We start from the raw sequence: 7,776 nt of genomic DNA on the forward strand, positions 1-7,776 counted from the left end.
CCCCCCCCCGGCCGCCGGAAGCCGCGCGCCCCTCCTCCTCCTCCTCCTCGGGGCCCCGCCTCCGTCCCCTCACGTGACCTCCCTGCGCTGGCCCTCTCCACGTGATGTGTCCTCTTTCCCGCCCCCTAGTTCGCTCCTGTCACCCTGTACATGTGACCAGGGGCTTCAAGCTCTCCTCTTTTAGCGCTCTCGGTGCGTGCTTACGTACGTCGTGCGTGCGCACGCGCAGCGGCTCTTCGCCGGCTCTCCCCTCTCACGTGACCCGGCGCCGCGTGCTCCCAGGGGCTCCCCGCGCGGGACTCTTGTTTCCTGCTCGGGGCCCCTCTTTCTCCGCCCCCGAGCGGCGAGCGTGCGGGCCACTCGGATAGCCGGGAAGAAAGGCATGCAGGCGCCGTTGTGTGGTCTTTATTCCGTGCCCCTGACTCGGGTCCTTGGGGCGGGGGCACTCTGCCAGTGGCGGGGTGGGGGGCGGAGAAGGTCGGGTCTTCAAACTGAGATGTGAGTGTGTGTGTGTGGGGGGGGTCCCGGAAGGAGCCTGGGACTTAACAGTACCAGAGGTTTGTTTGTCCCATCCCCTTGTTGTGTCTCTCTCTTCGGTGTGCCCTTGGGTTAACCACACTCCCGCCGAACCTGTTTCTCCATCTCTGCAGTGGCTCTGAAGAGCAGGATATGCCCGTTTTGTTTATTCCCAAGGATCCGAGGAGAGCAGACTGAGCTCGCGGTCAGTTATGTCTGAGGAATAGTCTGTATCTGATCTTTGGTGCTTTTCAGACTCCATCGTTCTGGACGAAGTTGGGAGAGGGGTGACCCTGGCTTCCTCCACAGACCCGAAAGAAGTGCGTGCATCACTCTTATAGCAGTGGGGTGGTAGGAGACCGCCGGGGGCGGATTCCGTTCTCCCTGTTGCCTCCCAAGCCTTGTCTTAGTGATTCCCTCCCCCCCCCACCCCCCGCCATCCAAGCAGCTGCGGAGAATTGGCGACCGTGCCTCCAGGTCTCAGTAGATGGCGCCATCACAAAGGACAAAGCTGGCTAAGGTTCCAGAAATCCAGAGCTTGTAGTTCCTTTGCCAAGGGCAGATGTCAGCTCGTGGTGGGGCCTGGTAAGTTCTGCTAGAGCAACATAGTGTGTGAACCATTGGCCTGTTGCCACCGGAAGGCAATATGGCCCACTTGGACTAAGTGAATTAGTCTGTTGGCAGCCAATTGTGTACATTGGTAGTGGGTGCTGGGCCACTGGTTTATCCATTCAGTAGATAAACACAGGCTTTTAGTTGGCCAAGTTCACCCTCAGAGATTTAAAGACAGCATATTTCTGATTCTCTTGGGGGCTGATTATTTTGAGTAGCCTGAACATTTAGCTACATGCCACCTTTGTTTAAACCAGGTGCTTGGGGCTCATGCTTGAAGCCCTAGCTACTCAGGAGGCTGGGATCAGAGGATCACAGTTGGAAGACATTCGGTACAGGAAAAGTCTGAGAGACTTTATTTCCAGTAAACTACAAAAAAAAAAAAACAAACCCAAAACTAAAAACAAACCCTGAAAGTGAAGCTGTGGCTCAAGTGGTAGAGTGCTATCTGAGCACAAAAGCTCAGAAACAGTGTCTAGGCCCTGAGTTCAAGCCCCAGGACCAGTGTGCCTGCACATTCATGTATACACACACACACATACACACACACACACACACACATTATGGTAAGAATCCCAGTTTATTGAGTACTTCCTGAACCAGGACATTTTGTAAATATTTCTAAATCTTCCAACAATGTTACAAAGTAAGTATTTATTTTTATCCCTGTTTTATATAAATAGGTGGAAGAATGACTGCTCAGGGATACAAAGCTACTCAGCAGAGTTTTGGTTCTGTTTGTGAAGACCATGCCCTTCTGCCCAACTCTGCCTTTGGCGGGAAGGACTATGTAGTCCAGGCTGACCTCCAACTCATGGTTCTGCCTCAGACTGCTGAGTGTGGTATTACATACCTGTACTCCCAGCTCCTCCTCCCTGCCTTCCCTTGTGCACCCTTGAGATCCTTTCATTTATCACTTTAGCCTTTTTCCAGGAAACCCATATATGCAGTCATTTGGAATATTCAGAATTCTACTTTAAAAAGGTTTAAGTGTGTATGTATGTATTTAGTAGTACTAGGGATCAAATCCAAAGCCTCACCCATGGTAGGCAAGCACTGTACCACTGAGCTATAACACCATAAAGGGATTAATTAGAAGAAAACAACATGATGAGGCAATTCCACAATGCTGTGCAATTCTCCCTGGCGAGAAACCCAAAATGCATGGTCACTGGAGTTAGATTTGTCTTCTCTTGCTGGTCCATTTTGTTTTGAAGCTCTGTGGCCAGGAGATCCTCTGGCACCAGAAGCCTGTGAAGTTATGCAGTAAGACATCAGTGTGGTATCCAGCTGAAATGCAAAGGAAGTAATGGGCATATTCATTTAAAGGATATTGTGCACAGAGAAACAGCAGTGGCTATAACAAAAATCCCTGGTCTTGTTTACCTTCTTTTGAAGGAAACAGGCCTGATAAAACTGAACAAGTATTAACTAAGCATCTACTGTTTGGAATGCAGCACATAATAAGAGGGACCCAGTCCTCACCTTTTGCATGTCTTGTAGAAATGACATCTTTCATTGGTTGCAATGTGCCCAGTCACTTAATTGCAGTTGTAGAAGGGCTTCAAAGAGTAACAAGACTGGGATGTGGAACGATGTTCCTGAACAAATGATGTGCTAAATTCTGAAGGATGAGTCGAATTATCAGCAAGAAGAGAAAGGGCTAGCACTGTTCCAGGCAGAAGGGATGTCATATGCAAAGGTTTAGAGTTTGGACTGTGGCAAGCTGAAGGAATTGAAAGATTGAAATTCTAGAATAAGGGAAAGTGGTAGAATAAGGCAGAAAAGTCCTAGATCTTGGCAGATATTGAAAAACCTTGAGGAGTTTGGGCTTAAGGAAGATCAAAAGATCACAGAGTTCAGAGTAGCTGTGAAAAAACAGGCAACTCGTAGTACTAGCAGAGAATAAGACCTGTTCAAGAAGAGCTGAGTTTTGTGGAAAAGTTGAAGTTGAGTTATGGACATGCTGTCTGAAGGGAGTGATGTAGACCACCCCCGACATCTGGAGAGGTTCTGAGTTGTGAGAGGGCCAAGGTGTTAATTGCAGCCTCATCCCTCAGAATTAGTCCATAAGGGGGCAGCACTGCTGAATGGGAAAAGCATGAGCTGAGCTTGGATTTCAGCTCTTCTGCTTTGCAATGTGACCTTGGACAAGTTTAATGCCAGCAAACTTCAGCTTCCTTGTTTGTAAAATGAGTATGATTTTCTCTGCTTTGCATCGTGGTCATGATATCAATATAGATGAAATGAACTTTGTAAAATTATTAGCAGGGATTGGTATATATATATTGAATAACTCTTGCTACGATTACTGTTGCTACTAAAAAGCCAAGGAGGCTTTTCATTCAATACACATTTATTAGACAAGACCCCTGCTCTTGTGATAATTTCATTCTAGCAAAAAGGAGCCAGATAGTAAGCAGATATGTGATAAGAACAATCTAGATGTGATTAAACACACCTATAACCCCAGCACTTGGGAGGTGGAGGCAGGAGGACTGAGAATTTGAGGATACTCTGGGTTATGTAGCAAGACCTTGTCTCAAAAAAATCTACCCCAAAAGAAAAACCTGAAATCAAGATGAATATTAGACTGGAAGTAGATGCAAGGAATTAAGGATGAGATAATGTGGGAGAGTGACTGGGGTTATTTCAGGTCAGTAGTAAGGGAAGGCCTCCCTAAGGAGGCAGTGTTTGAACTGAGAATCTGATAGAGAAAAGTGACAGGAATGGGAGGAAACAGGAAGACCATCCCAGGCACTGATAACAACCACCTGAGAATCTGAGTGAGAACAAGGCTGCTGTGGTCCTGAAGTTGGAAGCTAATGATACACCAAAAACATGAGCTTTGAATACTGCTTTTGCCAGGTACTGATAGTGTGACCTTGGGCAAATTACTTAACTTGCCAGTCTTTGTTTCCTTAACATAGAGATCATGTAGTGTCTATCTCAGAAGATTGCACAAGAACATGTACAGTGTATAAGACTGCACATAATCAGAACTCAATATATTTTTTAAATAGGATATTTGCATAGCTTGAGTCTGGTGAAAGTAAGGGAAAAAAGGGAACAAGGCCAGTGAAGAAAGCTGGATTATGCAGACCACAGTAAATGGTTTGGTTTTATTGAAAGTGCAGTAGGAAGCCACTGGAGGATTTTAAGCAGGGAGTAGCAAGATCTGATTTAAAATTTGAAAAGATCAATCTGGCTGATCTGTGGAAAATGGATTGTAGGGATTTTCTTTTTCTTCAAAAGGTCATATGTTGCCAGCGTGAGCAACTGTGCTTGTTTGGAGCAGGGTGAGGAGCCTACTTCTACTTGCCCCCAGTGGCATAGCATTCTGTCATGGTCAACAGTTCTGTCCCAAGCATTTGCTCTACACCAGGAACTATACTGAGTAGTGGTGATACAGAGGCAAAGAAGATTCAGTCCCCATAGAAAACACCTGGTATGTCTGAGACTCAAAACCCAGCCCCTGCTCATTTCATTATTTTTGTACTTGCTCTTGCCATCTGGAGCATATGGTATTGGATGATCTGGAGCCAGATATAATGGGCTGTATAGGATGTATCAAACACAATAAATCAAGAAGGATAAAGGCCTTGAAGGATGGTATTAATTGATTAACTCCCAATAAAGAGTGTGAAAGTAGAAGTTCCATAGATGAAAATGGGACATTCCAAAAGAACTATGCCTGGGACAAAGGAATGACTAAAGAGCAGAGGAGCAAGGAACAAAGAGGGGCTTCAGTGTGGCCAGAATTGCTGTTGGTGCTAGGTCCTGAGGCCCCAGGGAAATCTTAAGTCATCAGTCTACTTAAGTAATCAAAAACTTTACAACTTTAAGCCAGCAATTTCACTTGAAAAAATTTAAAGGTATGTGTGAACATTTATCTATCATGGAATACTCTGGCTGCTAAAAATAGTATGGTAGCACACAGCTGTAATTCCAGCATTTAGAGGCATAGGCAGGAGGATCATTAGTTTGAGGAAAGCCTGAACCACAAAGTTAACCCCGTATCAATCAATCTATCTGGATATATCTATCTGGATATATATCCAAGAATACTGGTATGGAGAGATGTTTGAGAAATAGTAAATGGAAAGGGAAGATTACAAAATTATATTACAATATATTCTTTTAAAAATAACAAAAGTGCACCCAACAGATGTGTACATATTTGTACAGCAAAACCTGACAAGAATGCTCCTAGCAGTATTATTTTTTAATAATACAGCAAAATAGGAAACAACGGAGATATCTGTCAATGGTGAAATGATAGTGTGCTCATACAATAGACTGCAGCAGTGAAGATGATAAACCGTACCTATGTACAACATGGGTCTGAAGAACATGTTAAAATCTAGACACAAGCTGGGTTTGTGTCTTCTATAATCCAAGCATTAGGATGTAGAAGCAGAAGAAAGATGAGTTGCAGTCAGCCTGGACAACACAGAATTTGTCTCAAAATAAATACATAAACATTCACTTTACATAAAGCGCAACATGCAATGTTGACCAATGCTATTTGAAGTCAGAATGGTGGATACCTTTTTAAAATTTTAGTCATTTAAAAATATGGCAAATTTAAAATACATATGTAAACTTTACCTTTTGAAAGTGCATTCATAATAGTGTGTAAGTAAAGTATTACCACTATCTAGTTCCAAAATGTTAAGTAGTCACTTGGCATGCTTCCCTCTCCATAGGGTGTTTCTTTTGGAGAGGAGGTGATAAATGACTGGGAAGTGTTTGGGGGGGGGAGGGTCGTCTGGATATTGGTAATGATGGATTAAAAAAACCCTGGAAGGCATTATATACATTTGTATTGTGAAAATTTATCTAGAGGGATCCTTCTTTGTACTTTTCTGTCTAAATGTAGACATAGATAAGTAAATTTGTTAATTGATTTTCCCCCTAGGACGTAGGATTATGAATCCATTTTTTTTTTGGGGGGTCTGGTCATGGGCCTGAACTCTGGGCCTCAGCTCTTCACCTTAAGGCAAGTGCTCTACCACTTGAGCCACAGCGCCACTTCTGGCTTTTTTTTCTGCTTATGTGTTGCTGAGGACTCGAACCCAGGGCCTCATGCATGCAAGGCAAGCGCCGTACCACTGAGCCATTTTCCAGCCCTCCATTTTTATATTTACTTTAGTTTTGTTAACTGGTGTTTTCCTGTTGGCCTTCATGAACACAAATATTAATTTGGTAACAAAATTTTGACACTTAAAACATCTTAAAGGAGAATATGAATTTTAATGTCTGCTAAGAGACATTAACATAACAGGTAATGGAAATGTGCCATCAAAACTTTGTTGAGGCATGGCTCAATTGGTAGAGTGCCAGCCAGTGAGTGAAAGTGTCAGGTACTGTGTTTGAGTCCTGACCCCACGATTTTGTCTAATCATTATTTTCCTTCAGAATTGATATTTCTGTATCTGTCTACCACCTGATGTGGTTTTGTACCTGTCCTTGCTCCCTTGTGGCTTTTCTTCCTTGTGGATATAGAGGGAATGTGGTTTGGGAGAGATAAGGAGGGAGAGAGTCCCAGCTCTCCCTAGCTACTGGGTCATTGTATTTAGAGGATTCACTTCTTGGCAGACTGAAAGTTAAGTTGAAGTAAAAGCTGGAGAATCTGAGAAGAAAGGGTAGTGATTAAGGTGAGCAGTCTGCCTGCAGTGGCCTGAAAGGAGCATCAGGAAGTAGATAAAGGTTATAAGCAAGTGAATCACTGCCTCCGTCTCAGCCTGCCATGCTACAAAGAATTAACCACTGCAGAAAAAAGTTTTTGATTAACAGGAAATGTTTATAGCCTTCTTCAATCACCCCTCATCCACCAAAGCTCCTATCCCTCCTTGGGATTTGAAATAGCTTTAAACTACCCTCGCTTTATTGAGTTTTTCATCATTCAAATCTCAACTTTCATCTTTGTCCTCTCCAGATCTCTCAGGCATCATGAACCTCTTGTTTCCCCATGCTTCCGAAGTACCTCATTCATATCTCCTACAGCAGCCACCACATTGTATAATAATTTCCTGGCAATCTGTGATCTCTTTAATCATTGAGATGAAATCTTTTTGTTCAGTGCTTCCTAACACTCATACAATTCCTGACACACAAGAGATAACATGTTAATCTAAATTGTTGAAGGTGGATCTTCTTGACCTTTACCCCACATAGAGTGATTGCACATAGTCCTTATTCCTTTCCATAGATTTTTATGATACAGTTTTGTTATTACGGTGTTATACAGAGCAGTTAGCATTTCATAATTCAGGTAATGTGTACATTTCTCTTTTGGACAATGCCACCCCCTTTCTATAGATTTTTATGCTTCATCCTTTCCTTCATCCCAAGATTTATTTCTTAAGAGATTATTATGCATACATGTACCCTGGAGCTTAGAGGTACAAACTTATGCCAAGTTCTGTGAGCTTTATGGGGTCTATAGTCACGTTACTCCTTCAGTCCTTTTCAGCAGTTACCCTGCTGTTTCTCCTGAATTCCAGACCATATGTTTAGTATGTTGCTTTTAGATGAAGTGTTTTTTTTTGGGGGGGGGACAGTCGTGGGACCTGAACTCTGGGCCTGGGTGCTGTCCCTCAGCTCTTCAGCTCAAGGCTAGCGCTCTACCACTTGAGCCACAGC

This window comes from Dipodomys ordii, unplaced genomic scaffold (assembly GCF_000151885.1).
Source record: "Dipodomys ordii isolate 6190 unplaced genomic scaffold, Dord_2.0 Scaffold26, whole genome shotgun sequence".
Classification (NCBI taxonomy): Eukaryota; Metazoa; Chordata; class Mammalia; order Rodentia; family Heteromyidae; genus Dipodomys; species Dipodomys ordii.